Consider the following 16,675-nt stretch of genomic DNA (forward strand, 5'->3'; position numbering starts at 1 on the left):
GTTGCTATTTACGTACATCAGTAGATGAAACAAGAAACAACAACTCAGTTAAGCAACATATATTTGAATTATAAATTTGTTGAACAATATCCTAGCTCCAACGGTTATCAAATCTCTAACATCTGAACATACATTTTGGGTATTTTACAACTTAGACTAAAAAAAAAACCTTTCCTTGATTCTCCCAGATACATAACCACACTCCACCCTCCCTTTATCTGAACTAGTAATATACCTTCAGTGGATAACTATGACATTTATTGCACATATTTTGAGGATATAATGTTTCCTAGAGAAAAAATAATTAGTGCTTATATGCCCAGAATGAGTAAAAGTAACTAGAAAAGACAAAGTTCCATGTTACCTGACTCCTAGATACACCTGCTTAAACTTTCAGAGGCCTGAGTCATAAGAAAAGGATAAAAAATGCAATATGAGAAATATCAATACATATTTTTATTTAATTGCCAAAGGATTTCCATTTTACATAGCAGGAAAAAGCAGGAAATCTTCTATTATTTATGGCAGATTATTTATGGGGGAAGCATTCCCAAAAAGTTGGCTTTCTGCTGTAGAAAATTATCTCCAAATGCAATAATCATACATAAATGCTCAACTTCTATTGCTATTCATAATGACCTTTTTGATAATTATTTTCTTCTATCATTAAACAAATTTAAATAACCTTTGATTTATTTGCTGAAATTTCATTGTAAAATAGCAGGAATATGGTATACTTGTGAGGACATAAAATACAAATATATGGCAAGAAAAAGAACTCTAAAGGCAGAATTCAGAAACTACAAACATAAATTCCTTTTGATATTTATCTTATTTCTAATTATCTTTTGTTTCCTTGTATATGTAAAAACTAGATCTCTTTCTGCTAGTGACATTGAGCACTGCAAAGTTGCAAGGGCATACAGAATTCCAAAATTACAGAATGTGATAAAAATAAAAATTAGTAAACCTAATGTTTAAAGGTTAATACATTGTTACTTGGGTCTCTGACTCTTTAGGCTTAGAATGGACACATGGGAAGATTCAAAATTTCAAGCAAGAATTGCATATCAGAATTAATCTCTCTAGATTAAAACCATATTCTAAGAGGTCTGACTTAAGGGTTCTAAATTTATAGCTTTCTTTGAAAATACTGATTGGATAGCAAAATATACAAATAAAGAGACTCCGGGAGGCAAACAGCATTTGCTCCCTTCCTCTATAATATCAGCTTCCTTTACACCACCCTGCTACGGTGGCTTCCAGCCAATTCCTGTGGCAAGACATTTAAAAACAACTGTTTGGCTCCGTATTGATTAGCAACACAAAATTTGGCTCCATAAAGTCTGGAGAATGAATCAGAGCTAATGCTGTTACCTGCTTGACTTCAATGTATCTTTGTGTGCTTAGCACAGGAAAAACAACTTAATAACAGGTAGTTTACAGTCTTCAGTATAGTGGACTGGCGAGGTTCAGCCCTAGATGCACTGGCAAAACTCAGCCAACAGATTGGTAGTTCTTTTTATTTATTTTTTTTATAAAGTTAGCTTTTAATGGCCCATTTGTGATTGAATCCAGAATTTCAAAATCTACACTACTAACCCCTGTGGTAGCTAAGAACCCTAGATTTTGCCAAGAATTTCTGGCTATGTCCATAATATGCCAACGTGGTTGGATGCAAAATGCAGAATGAGTGGCTATTTTGTGTGTCTAACAATTCTGATGTTACTTTGTAAAGATACTCCGCCACTTTAACAGGAAGTAAACATAGTTACAACACCCATGTAGAAATGTGCACTGTGGAGGATGCTTGTTTGAGTGATTTTTTTAAGTACAGTTTCTGTGGAGGGAAATTACTTGTTTGTGCCAACCTGTAAATTCTAGAACAGAGAGTAATATTCATTTCACTTGAAATCCAAGTATTAAACTTAATTGGAAGGAGCAGGTTTATTAATGATTATTGTAAAATGAGTCAAGATAAATAAAAATATTAATTTATAAATTGTCATTATTAGGCTTTTTCTACTGCCTTGGGTTATTATTGTTTGGTTCAAATATTTCTATTAAATTTAGGGGTGTGGCTGACTTTTTTTTTTAAGGGTGATGATAGAGATAGTTGGTTTTATTTTGGGGGGTTGAAAGGAATTAGGATCATCTTAAACCATTTTATTTCTTTGTTTTGATAATTTCTTCTCCTAGTCAAAAGAGACAATGACTATTTCCAACTCAGTGAAATGTAAATAATCTAATTTGTGCCAAGATTTAAGAGTATTTATTACACCATAATAAAATAGTGAAATAGAGGCAAAACATAAAACATAGGGACATTCAAAAACCTGCTCCTTCAGTCTCCCAAGTGTTTCATTTCCCAGGCCCCAGCCTGCCTTTCCCTCTGTGCTTCTGTAAATCACTTGAGTAGTCTGGCTTTCTGCCATATTTTCCTTCTTTCCTGTGCACCATCAACATCTACATTTTAATACCAGCCTTTGGGACTACTTACATTGTTCTGTCTTTTAAGTGCCTTTTCATAGGAAGAGGAAGAAGAAGAAGGAGGAGGAGGAAGAGGAAGAAGATAAGGAGGAGAAAAAGAAAAAAAGGAGGAAGGGAGGAAGGGAGGAAGGAATGAAGGAAGGAAAGAAGGAAGGAAGGAAGGAAGGAAGGAAGGAAGGAAGGAAGGAAGGAAGGAAGAAAGGAAGGAAGGAAGGAAAGAAGGAAGGAAGGAAGAAAAAAGGCTTAGAGATCTAACTACTTTCTGTCCTTTGTGTCCTCCTCTCCTGGCCTCCTCCAGACCTCTGAGGAGAAAACAGGTTCAGATGCATAGGATTTGCATGCATTTTTAATGTTGATGTGATTCGGATTTTTCTACTCTCATTTGGGAAAATGACACAACATCCTTGTCTCATTTGAGATCCAAGAAGAAAAGTTTTTACTGTCTTTTCATGAAATGTAATAATTACTGTATTTTTTTATTTTTTAAATTTATTTTTATTTATAGTTTTTTTGAGAGACAGAGGGAGGACGCAACTGAGTGAAGAGGCAGAGAGAGAGAGTGAGAGAAGTAAGGCTCACCCGAAGCGTGCTCAAACTTCACAAACCAGGAGATGATGACCTGAGCCGAAGTCAGATGCCTAACCAACTGAGCCGCCCAGGTGCCCCTGTTGTGGGTTTTTAAAATTTTAGATTAGTGAAATTCCCTTTATTTCCAGTTTAGTAAATGTAGTTTTGAATAGATGTTGAATTTTATCAAATACCATTTCTGTATCTATTGGAAAGACTGTATCTTGTTTCTCTTTTATTACATTAATGTGATAAATTACTTTGGTCTTTGAATATAAATGCCTATCTGTTGTGATGACTTTTTTTTTTGACATTTATTTTTGAGAGACAGAGAGAGACAGATCATGAGCCGGGTAGGGGCAGAAAGAGAGGGAGACACAGAACCGGAAGCAGGCTCCAGGCTCTGAGCTAGCTGTCAGCACAGAGCTTGATGCGGGGCTCAAACCCACAAACTGTGAGATCATGACCTGGGCTGAAGTTGGACGCTCGGCCGACTGAGCCACCTAGGCGACCCATGACTTTTAATTCCTGGTATTAAGTACCTTTATCTTTGAAGAAATTGTCAGTGAGCATGGGTTTACTAGCTTTGTTAACCTTTTTTTAAGTGTATTTATTTGTTTTGAGAGAGAGAACATATAAGCAGGGGAAGAGCAGAGAGAAGGAGAGAGGAACACAGACAGGGGCTTTAACTCAGAAACTGTGAAATCATGATCTGAGCCAAAACCAAGAGTGGAGTCAGACACTTAACCACTGACAGAGTCACCCAGTCACTCCAACTTTGTAAGTCTTTTTAAAGAAACAACACTTGGATTTGTTAATTTGCTCTAAAAAACATATTTACTTTCATTTCTTTCTGTTTCTAAGTTTCCTTTTTTCCACTTTCTCTAGTTTTAACTTGCTCTTTTTAAAATTGTCTTAAAATGAATATTTAAATCAATGAATATTATTTCTTACTTTTCAGCCTTTCTTCTTTTCTAATATATTCATCAACGCTACAAATTTTCCTCTAAGCATGGCTTTAGCTACTTCCCAATGTTTTTATGTGTCATATTTTAATTCTCATAGATATAATGTATATTTTATTTAATGATTTGATTAATGGGTCATTTAGAAATACATTGTTTAATTTATAAGCAGTTAGGTATTTTCTAGTTATTGTTTTGCTCTTGGTTTCTAGCTCGGTAATGTAATCAAAGAACATACTCTGTCTGATTTAAATCCTTTGAAGTTTGTTCAGCTTCTTTTGGTCCCTATGGGACGTTTGCTTTCCATCTATCTCTGTGTTATTTTAGAAGCAGAGTCATCATTCTATTTTACCTGCATTTTCTTGATTACTAATGCAACTTCTCATTTTGTCTCTTTTTCAGAAATTTTAAATGTTGACAAAGTCTGATTTAACTGATTTAGGATTTGTATTTTTTATTTCATGTTTCAGAAAATTATTCCCTATCTTGACATGCTAAAGATATTCTAACACATTTTATTTTTTAAAGTTTCTATGATAGTGAAAGAACATAATAACCAAATAAGATACCAAGACAACATACATAAATCAAGCTTGATCTAAGCAAATTGATAAATATTGTCATTTTACCCAGGACCAACTCCCTCCACTTTTCTTAAAAAATATTTATTTATTTTTATTTTTGAGAAAGAGAGTGAGCAAGTGAAGGGCAGAGAGAGAAGGAGAGAAAGAGAATCACAAGCAGGTTCCACACTGTCAGCATAGAGCTGGACATGGGGCTCAAACTCACAAACCATGAGATCATGACCTGAGCTGAAATCAAGTGTCCATCGCCTAATGGACTGAACCATACAGCTGCACCCCCACAGCTTAGAAAAAAAATCTACCTTAGCATATCTCTCCAACTCTAATTAAAACCTCCTAATAATAATAGCTAACATTTATTACTGTTTATGTGTTATGAACCATACTAAATGCTTTACAGACATGTTTTATTTAGTTCCCACACCAACCCTATGAATAGGTATTATTACCATTTCAAGTTTACAAATGTGGAAAGTGTCACGTTAAAAGCAAGGGATCTGCTAAGCAACAGAATTTTGCTGAATTCAAGCAGCCTATGCAGGATCTGACTCTTAGTCACTATGGAATGCGAAGGTCATTACTAGCACACAAAGAATTGTGGTAATTACTTCCTTGGCCTTTGAGATTTCTCTTGGTTCTGCTTCTCTTCTTCTTTCATCTAGTGTTCCTTGTTTCTAGTCCTTTGCTTTTGATTTGAATTCTGACTTTTTACTTAGGTTTTTTTAATTGACAGCTCTATTTTAATGATCTGCCTAGTTTTGATTTAGTACTAACTTTTTATTGCTACCTACTACTTTTGGCTCTAACTTTAAGCTCTTGGGTTTTCACTCTATCCGTTGCTCAGAGCTGAGTCTAATGCTGGCCTAACAGAGGATTTTATATAAGACATGTGCTGTACTCCTCCTATAATTCTAATAACTTGTGACACATCCGATACCTCCTCCAAAAACCATTCTTAATTCATTTAACCATGTATTTAATCTTCCTTCCTTCCTTCTTTTTTTCCATCATCCCTCTCTTCCTCCCTTCCTCCCTCCCTCTTTCTATCCTTGAATTTGTCAGACAAGGCTAAGCTGGTCTATTGGAAGTCTTGGGTATATAGGGATGAATAAAGTGTGTGCCTTGCCTTGTAGAGGTTATATTCCAACAGAGAAAACAGGATTTAACAAATATTGGTGATAATCAGTGACATAAAATATTCTGAATTCATCATGGACATTTTCACAAAAGAGGCAACAAATGAGTTGAGCCGTCGAAGATAAGTTTTTCAGATGGTGCTGGGAACTGGAGAGCTTAAATTAAGATGCTGGATTTCCAAATATTCCTTTAAAAATGAACAGAATTAGCCTGAGGGAAAGAACTTAGATGATCCTGACAAAGGGGTTTATGATCTCAGAAAAAGCACAAAAATAGGATTTTTACTCTGTTAAAATCTTTCACTTGGCCCTTTACTTTATTTGTTCCCTCCTATTCTTTTTCATGTTTTTCAAGGTGGTTTTGCTAACCGCAAGGCTGATGATATTGTATCACACACTCATATTTCAAATATAGCGTATTATAAAGCTCCGTAGTCAAGTGGAACCCTAAGAAGCCACAATATACCCCATAAGGTCTGAGCACTCAGGTCCATGGCCCATTTTACTTGCGTAATCTGTTGTCCATGTAAAGTAACCTAGCGAGCAATTTAAAACGTTTTTCTCTTTCTTTACTTTCTAGGGACATTTCTTGATAAGTTCCCAAAGCATTATTTTAGAAAACTCAATTACATTAACCTGAGTGGAAAAAAAATCAGGATCTGTATTGTTTTTAAATATATATACATCATTTCTACTGCATATTTTTTATGTAAAAGAATGGTACCCAACAATAAATTTAGTCTCCTAAAATATTTTTCTTAATTATACTTAGTTTGCCTATAAAATATGGCCTATTTGAAATATTAAAAGTATTTTTCATTTGTCCTAGAGTTGTTAATCTATATCTTCTCTAAGTTAAAGACAATGTTTAACTTTAAGTTATTGAGACTGAGTTGCCACTAATAAAAAGTTACACTTAGGGGTGCCTGGCTGGGTCAGCCAGTAGAGCATATGACTCTTGATCTTGGGGTCATGAGTTCAAGGCCCAAAATAGGCCTAGAGCTTATAAAATAAAATAAAATGTCACACTTATATACATTACCAATCTTTATATAATTTCTTATTGTGGTTTCTAGTCTAGTCATTTTTTCTTTTTAGATTTCTAAGAATTCATAGCAATTTTAAGGAATCCTAAGCTATCTGTTCTTTGCTCTAATATTTTCTGAATTTGTAGGTTAACCCTTTATTCCTAAATACAAAATAAAATCATTGTGTTTTTTAAAAATTCATTTACTTTACAAATGCATGGATTTTTTTAAAGTAGGCCAATTAACAAAAAGGAAGAAGAGAAAGAATGGATTGCATTTTCCTTAACCAAATTATAAATGACAAAACCATTTTTTAAAGAAAAGAACCTAATGATCATCTTGAAGTTCAGAGTTATAAGTAATTTCTTGGATCATTGTCAGAAGAAGAAAGAGGTTTAATGTACAGTAGAAATGATTAAAATAGCTATTATATGGCACTGCTGAACTAGGAACTATTATATGCAAAGATGAAAAGTTGTCTGTGTTCCTCTAAATTTTGAGGCAAAGGCAGTTTAAAAACAGTTCTGGCTTAGGTCTCCAAATTAAAGTCTTTTTTTCCCCCCCAAAACAGGAGACTGCCTATCCTTCCAATATAAAGCCCAGTTTTACTTGGGATAACTAGAATTGTCAAAAATAATAAACTCAAAGTGGAAAAAAATAACAAAACTTAGAATTTAAATTCCCAGCTCATTTTGGAATGTCTCCTAAATACCTCTGATATATCATTGTGCAGATCATTAAATATATATTTTAATATAAAGTTATCAAATAGAAATTTTTAAACATTTACCTTTGATTTCTGAATATTACTTCTGAAAATTATGTGAATTTTCCAATGTACTCTAACATAACAAAATATTCTCAAAATCTAAAAAAATAAGTGAATAAAGAATAAAGATATAATAATCTATAATATATTTTATTTATGAATCATTCAGCACATTGTTGTTTCCCTGAAAAGTTTTAACATGTAAAATAAAATATCAAAATTGTTTTGTTTTCACAAAAAATATATGTGAGAATATTTTCATACATGAAAAATATGGAAATACTTTATTATTATAAAAATTTATGATAAAGCAATTCTGATACTTGGTTATGATGTTTGTCATAATTGAAAAATATATGCCACATTGGTATATAGATCCAAAAGAAGAAATGCATTATTACTGTGATTTTTAAGTTATGATACTAAATTTCATCCACTAGTTAAGCAAAGGCTTTTGTTGAAATTCATCCATTAAGTTCCTGTCATCTTTCATGTCCATGAGCTATTGTTGCACAATCATTGGAAAATTTACAGCTTATATTTCTGAAAACTAATTTAAACTTTGCAGAAATTGCATATGTAAATTTAAATTTCAAAAATTATGCTCATAAATTTTTAAAGATGCCCTGTCCTTTGTGGCAAAACAGAGCACAAAAATTGGAAACGTTTTTATTCATCCATTTCAACAGTGCAGAAAACTAATATACGCATTTTTTTGTTGACCAGTTGGGTTGTGAAACTGTCACAGATCATTCATAATACCTTCAATCCGTGATAGAGACAGAAGACCAAGCTCAATTCTTTTATTAACTTCTTTCTTATGTAAAAATTGGATGTTCTCATTTTTTCTTTCCTCACTGAGGTGGATGGCCTTGACTGTCTACTGTGGTAGGGTGGGCACACCCTACTTTATAGACCATTAGGCTAGGTTAGAGTTAGGGTTAGGATTAAATGGATAACATTTGGAGGTATAGTTCTGCTTGATTAACAAATTCACCTTCTATTGAATTACTACTTTATCTCTTTTAAAATCTCTTATTTGGTCTTAGTTTGGTTTACTGGAAATGGTAAAATCATGTATAGATTCAGCATCTCAGAACCAGATTGGATTTTACAAGTCATATATTCAATTTTTCACTCAGTTTGAGAATACAGTAGCCAGATTTACCAGTAATTTCAAATAAACAACACATTTTAAAGTATAATTATGTTCTAACTATTTGCAAATACTTAGTGTCCTATATTTTATCTGTCAACCCTACATTGGTGATCACTCTGTAGGAATTCTAGCATATGAATAGCCAGCTTTCCCTTCTCCAAGTAGAAAGAAATATTTCTTGTTAAATAGGGAAGTAATTGATTATAAAGTCTATATGTATATAAACATCAAAATCAACTAAGATGATGTTTTAATTTTTTTCTGGCTCTTTGTTATGAATAACGAACTATCTAACTTCCTGACATGATAGGTCTTCAGAATCCTTGTGTAATCAGAGCAAAGACAATACAAAACATGAAATTTTAGGTCTTAAAGAGCCACACCTCATGTGTCACCATAAGGAAGATGTACTAAGTCATGTCAAGTGATTTGATTAGCCGTGCAAGACAGTGGAGGCCAAGCTGGATGGAAAGCAGAGAAAGCCTTCTTCACTGACCACAGATATGCTCCAAGCTTCTTTTTTTTTTTTATTTTTAAAAGGTTTTTTAATTTATTTTTGATTACAGAGAGAGATGGTATGAGCAGGGAGGGTCAGAGAGAGAAGGAGACACAGAATCTGAAGCAGGCTCCAGGCTCTGAGCTAGCTGTCAGCACAGAGCCCAACATGGGGCTCGAACCCACGAACCGTGAGATCATGACCTGAACCAAAGCTGACGCTCAACCAGCTGAGCCACTCAGGCGTCCCTGCTCCAAGCTTCTTAACGGGTTGAGTCTTCATAGGCATACACAGACCCCTCAAGGAAATAGCTACCCTGGAACACAGAAAGCTGCCTAGGACTTTGGAACTTGTATACCTTTTCAATGCAGGTCCCCAAATGCACTTGTCATTTTGATTCACAGAGAGAAACTCGTATTCAAAAAGATTCTTAGTCTGTCATGGAGACTACATACTGCCTTCTGGCATACTTTTTCTTGAATGTGAGTTACGGAAAGCAAAAAGCAAAAGCTCCTTTAACTTGAAGCCACCATTTAAGTATAGCTATTTATTCTATGTGACAGATTGGGAAGCTAACAAAAATGGGCTGTGTAGGCATGGTAAAAAGGTATGACCTGTTCTTCCCTGGCTTCTTCCTGTTATCTTGAAAACATGCTCAGGTACTCCTTGCCATGGAAAATACTCTCTTTGCCCTAACATCAACTACAGCTATGGACTTATTGGTTATTTTTTGAATTAATTTCCAAATTTCTTGAAAAGGTCTCTGGATTAATTGACTAACTTTCTAGCACTCTTTTATATCCCCCTATCATATGCCTGGTTTCCCCACCTCTCTGGTGAAATTGTTCTCTCAAAGGTCAACATGTTAACTGGCTTACTGTGGTGATTACTTTGTAATATATCAAATATCAGGTCATTATTTGTGGACCTGAAACTAGTATGATGTTACATGTCAATTATAGCTCAGTAAAATAAGTCAACACAAACTCATTATTGTCAAATCCAGTAGATCTTTCTTGTAGTTGACCTCCTTTCATGTGGCTGCAGTATTTGACTTTTTTTTTCTTGAAAATATTTCCTCTCTTAACTCCTGTGACCTGTCATTTCCTGATTTCCTCTTACCTGTCTATTATTTCTCAGGTTTTTAAAAATCTGGTTCCCTCTCTATCTCTTGCCCATTAAGCTCAGATAGTCCTCCAGGATTCTGTACTCATTTTTCTCATCTGCTTTTGCACACTCTTTTTGAGTCATGTCTCTTGCCTTCCATAGCTCCAATGATTACAGTTGCTGACTTTCTGAATCTAGGAACTCTTTGAGCAGCTGATCAAAGCTATGAACTCCTCCCCCCAATTTTGACACGAGAATATAACATTTGTTGAGTTAACATTTGCAGAGCACTTACTATGCGATCTATAAAATCCTCACAACAATCTCATGAAGTTGGGTAAGGAATTTGGCTAGGTTTTAAACCCAAGGAGTTTGACTATAAGTATTCAGTGGTGCTCAAAGTCTGCACACATTGTTAGCAGAATCATGGCCTCCTGAATCTCTTTTAAGGAACTCCTGAACTATTGCCATTAAGATGATGGCCACAAAACCTCTCTCCCTAGCTACAATCTGAATTTATACAAACTTATCTTTTTTACAACAGATTTTGAGGAATAGTTGCCATACAATAAACTGCATATATTTAGCTTACAAATTAATAAGTTTTGGTGTGTGTATATATCTGTGGAACCATCACCACATTCAAGACAATAAACAGATTGATTGCATTTAAGAGGTGCCCTTTGCCTCACTCCATCCTGCCCCTCTCCACCCAGTTCTGCTCAGAGGCAACCAACAATCTACTTTCTGATACTATGGAGCAGTTTGTGTCTTCTAGTTTTATATTAATAAAATCCCACAGTATGTGCTCTTTTATAGTGTGACTTCATTCACAAAGTGTACTTACTTTGAGATCCATACATGTTGTCTATAACAGCAGTTTATTCCTATTTATTGCTGAGTGATATTCATTGAATGGATAGACCAAAATTTATTTGTTTATTCATCTGTGATGGACATTTGGATTGTTTCCCATTGGTGGCTATCACCAAAAAAAAGCTTCTTTGAACACTTTTGCACAAGTCTTTGTTCAGAATGGATTGGTTAGAACATATAATATACATACATTTAATTCTTTTTAAAAATGCCAAAGAGTTTTGCAAAGTGACTGTACCATTTTACACTTTCATCCTTGATGTGTGAGAACTTCAATGTTCCACATACTTGCCAATACTTAACTGTGATCAGTCTTTTAATTTTAACCATTTTAATGGGAGTTTGCTGGGATCTTGAGTTTTAGTTTGAAATTTCCAAATGACTGATAGAATTGAGCATGTATTCATGGCTTTCATTGTCATTATATATATTCTTTGTGGAAATGACTGTTCAAATATTTCTCCATTTTAAGAATTGGGCTTTTCTCCCCTTATATTTGAGACCTGAGAGTTCTTTCTATATTCTAAATTCAAATCCCTTATTATAATTAATCATATTTTCTTTCAGTTTGACTTTTCATTATTTTGATAGGAATTTGTGAGGAACTGAAGTTTTAAATTTTGAGGAAACACAGTTTATCAATTTTTTTCTATTATACGTATGTTCTTAATGTTGTATCAAAGAAATATTTGCCTAACACACGATTACAAAGCTTTTTTCCCATTTTCTTCTAGAAATGTTAGAGGTTTCAGTTTACCATTTAGGTCTAGAATCTTTTTTATTTAACTTGTATATGTAGTGTGAGGTGTGGATCAAAGTTTATATTTTGCATATGATTATCTGAGTGTTCAAGAACCAATAGCTGAAAAGACTGCCTTTTCACCTTTGCCAAAAATCAGCTCATCAGCTGTCTATCTATGTATGGGCCTGTTTCTTGACTATTTTGTTCTATTGATCTGTTTGTCTCTCTGTATACAAATACCACAGTCTTTATTACTTTAGCCTTATAATTTGTCTTGAAATAAGGTAGGGTTAATCTTCTTGCTCTCTTTCAAAGTTTTTTTGGTTTTTCTAGGTTTCTTAAATTTTCATGCAAATTTTAGAATCAAATGTTAGAATTAGCTTATAAAATTAAAAAGCATTGCCATTTATTTATTTTTGAGAGACAGAGAGAGACAAAGCACAAGCAGGGGAGGGACAGAGAGAGAGGGAGACACAGGATTTTAAGCAGGCTATCAGCACAGAGTCTGTGGGACTCTGAACCCACAAACCATGAAATTATGACCTGAGCCGAAGTCAGATGTTTAACCAACTGAGCCTCCCAAGCCCCTCAGAATTAGCTTATCGATTTATATAGAGAAGCTGACTAGGATTTTGGATGGGGCAACATTGAATCTACAGATTAATTTGAAGAAAATCAATATAAAATAAATTGAGTCTCAGCAACATTTTACTCTTTTCAGTTTATATGGAATGAACATATTTTGTCAGATTCACTTCAAAGTCATTTTTTATACTATATTGTAAATACTGTTTTTTTAAATTTCAATTTATGATTGCTCATTGCTAACATAGATATTAACTTTGATTTTTACATAGAGATGTTTTATTATCTCTAAATTCACTTTTTCCCTCCCCATAGCATATTGTCCATCAGGTTTTTTATGAAGATAATCATGTTTCTTCAAATGAAGACAATTATATTTCTTTCTTACAGTCAGGCTGGCTTTTGTGTAGCCATTCTTGTCTTAATGGCTAGCATCTTTCACACAGAGAAAGGATGTGGTGAAAGTGGACACTCTATCTCATTCCTGATCTTTACGAGAAAGCATTTAGGTTTCATACTAAAAATACATTAGCTTTAGAATTTTCATAAATGCACTTTATTAGGTTAAAAAACTTTCCTTCTTTATGTAGCTAAAATTTTTTATCAGGAATGAATATCAAATTTTGTCAGATGCACTCTCTGTATCAATTGAGAATATCATAGAGATTTTATTGTTTATTTTTTTAATATAGTAGATTACATTGATTTTCAAATGTTAAGCCAACCTTGTGTTTTGAACATAAAATCCACTTGAATTCAATTTGCTAAAATTTTGTTTATATTTTTCCATCTATGCTCATGAGGAATATAGAACTGTAGTTCTTTTTGTGTAAAGTCTTTGCCAAGATTTATTGTTAGGATATTGCTAACCTAATACAAAATGGTGAGAAGTATTCCTTCTTTGACCATCTTGAGTGGTTTGTGTAGAATTGGTATAGTTTATTCCTTAAATATTTAGTGGAATTCACCAATAAATCTATGTGGACTTAAAATTTTTCTTTCTAGGAAAACTTTTAACGTCAAGTGATTTATTTACTAGATATGGGGCTATGCTTACCTATTTTTTTTTTGAGTGAATTTGTTTGCTTATGTTTTCTAAGGAATTTGTCCCATTTATCTATGTTTCCAATTTTATTGGCATAAAGCTTTTCATAATATTTTCCTGTTAAATTTTTAATATCTATAAATTTTTTTTAGGTTGGCATGGAACCCATTGCAGTGCTTGAACTCACGACTCTGAAATCAAGATCAGAGCTGAGATCGAGTCAGACACTTAACCAACTGAGCCATATAAGCACCCCAATATTTATAAATTTTGTAGTGATGTCAGCTCTTTTATTCCTAATGTTGGAATTTTGTGATTTATCTTGTTTTTTCCCCCATGATCTAACTGGTTAGAGTTTTATTAATTTTATTGATTTTCTCAAAGAATGAGCTTTTGATTTCACTGATTTTTCTTTATTGTTTTTTGTTTGTTTTTTGTTCTATTCTAATATTTACTATTCTTTTGCCTACTTAAGTACTACAAATTGCCATACATACTTCTTTCATGGAATTCTCTAAATTTTAATGTTACTGTGTTTTAATTTTTATTCAAATGCTTCATAATTTCATTTTAATTTCAAAATGCTTTCCAATTTTCCTCTTGATTTCTCCTTTGAATTCTGAATTATATATTAAATGTATTATTTAAGGGTGCCTGGGTGGCTCAGTCGGTTAAGTGTCCGGCTTCAGCTCAGGTCATGATCTCACGGTTTGTGGGTTCGAGCCCCGCGTCGGGCTCTGTGCTGACAGCTAGCTCAGAGCCTGGAATCTGCTTCAGATTCTGTATCTCCCTCTCTCTCTGACCCTCCCCTGATCATGCTGTCTCTCTCTGTCTCTCACAAATAAATAAAAAAACATTAAAAATGTATTATTTTGTTTCCAATATATAAAGTTATGCCAAATATATTTTATTATTGATTTCTAATTTAATTCTATGTTGTTAGAAAACATATTTTAAAAGGCTTGACTCCTTTAAATTTATTGAGACTTGTTTTATGACTTGGGATATAGTTTATCTTTGTAAGTATCCCATGTGCAACTAAAAGAAATGTATAGTTTCCTATTGTTGGAAGGAGTATGCTACTTCCTTTTGCTTGCATTATCCCATCCCCCAGGCTGAAACTGTTCAGTGCCAAGAGGGAACTCCCTAGCTTAGAAGAATTTCCCTAGCCAGGAAAGAGAGAGCGGGGCAGGTGATCAGCTTCCTGAAACTTTTGGGGACACTGCATTTGGTTGACAGGGTTGTCCAACTATTCTATGTACTTCATGACATCTATCTATTTGTTTTATCAATCATTGACAGAGAAGTATTGAAATCTTTAAGTATAGTTGTAGATTTGACTCTTTGTCATTGCAATTATAGCAGTTTTTGCTACCTATATTTTGAAAGTCTGTAATCATATGCATAAATATTTAAGATTGTTATGATGTCTTGAATAATCTACTCCTTTAACATTATGAAATGGTCATTTTTATCATTGATAATATTTCTTATTCTGAAATCAAATTTGTTTGATCTTAATATAACCATTCCAGCTTTCTTTCAATTACTGTCATCATGGCATATTTTTTTCCATTCCATTATTTTTAGACTCTTTGTGTCTATTTAAACGTCACTTCTCATAAGCAGTATACAGTTAAGTTTTGTTTTTATATCCAATATGACAGTCTTTCCCTTTTAAGTGGTGTGTTTAGACTTTTTACATTTAGTATAGTTAGATTTAAGGGTGCCTGGGTGGCTCAGTCAGTTAAGTGTCAGGCTTTGGCTCAGGTCATGATCTCACTGTTTGGTTCGTGGGTTCCAGCCCTGTGTTGGACTCTGTGCTAACAGCTCAGAGCCTGGAGCCTGCTTCAGATTCTGTATCTCCCTCTCTCTGACACCCCCCCCCTTTGCTCCTGCTCTCACTCTCTCAAAAATAAATTTAAAAAAACATAAAAAAATAGTTAGATTTAAATATATTATTTTGCTATTTGCTTTGAATTTGTCTAATTTCTTCTTTGTTTCTTTTTTTTCTTTATTCTGTCTTCATTTGAATTGAGTAAATTTTTTTTGTTTCTATATCTTTGTTGACTTACTAGCTATCCTAACTTGTATTAGTGATTGCCTAGGGTTGGCTGTATACCTATTTAACTTATTAGTCAACTTTTAGTGATAGTATATCACCTTGTGTATAGTATAAAAACTTTACAATAGTATATTTCATTAATCTTTCCTGTCCTTCATGATATTGTTACATACATTTTAGTTTTACATATGTCTTAAAACCCATACTACCTTGTTGGGTTTTGTTCCAATAATCAGTTACCTTCTAGATATGTTTAAATAATGAGGCAAAACATTTATCCTTCTAATTACATTGTTGGTGATCTTCATTTCTTTGTATACATTACTATTTTGATGCAGTACCATTTTTTTCTGAAGTACTTCCTCTAATATTTTTTATTATTTGTAGTGTGGATCTGAGAAGTGATAAACTCCTCAGCTTTTTTTTCTGAAAAAGTCTTTGCCTTTATATTTTACAGATATTTTCTTTAACTATAGTGTAATCATAATTTTCTTTTTTAAAAGTCAGTATTTCAACAAAGCTATTTTTTTCATATGTAGTGTTTCCAGTGAGAAATCTGGTAATTATCTTTAGACTTATGTATGTGAAGTTTCATTTTTCTTTAGATCTTCTCAATGTTTTCTCTGTATCATTGGCCTTGAGCAATTTGATTATGATGTGATTTGCTATAGTTTTCTTTTCTTTTCTTTCTTTCTTTCTTTCTTTCTTTATTTTGCTTACATTTCGTCAAACTTCTTGAACTTTGTAGTTTTCATTAAGTTTGGAAAATTTTCATCCATTTGTTTTTCAAATTTTTTTTCTATCCATCCTTTTTGAGGATTCCAATTAAATGCATATTAGGGAGTGACATCACCAACATGCAGAGTAGAAGAACCTAGCCTCTGTTCCCTCACAAAAGTAAATAATTAGACAGCTATCCTGAACAAAAATAGCTCTTGGAGAACTCAAGAGTTCACTTAAGACACTTTGGCAACACCATGGTGCAAAAAAACCCTAAGAATAACCACAGAAAAAAGGAAAGAAGAATAATTTTATTTTGCTTGCATTATCCCATCCCCCAG

This window comes from Suricata suricatta, chromosome 3 (genome assembly GCF_006229205.1).
Source record: "Suricata suricatta isolate VVHF042 chromosome 3, meerkat_22Aug2017_6uvM2_HiC, whole genome shotgun sequence".
NCBI lineage: Eukaryota > Metazoa > Chordata > Mammalia > Carnivora > Herpestidae > Suricata > Suricata suricatta.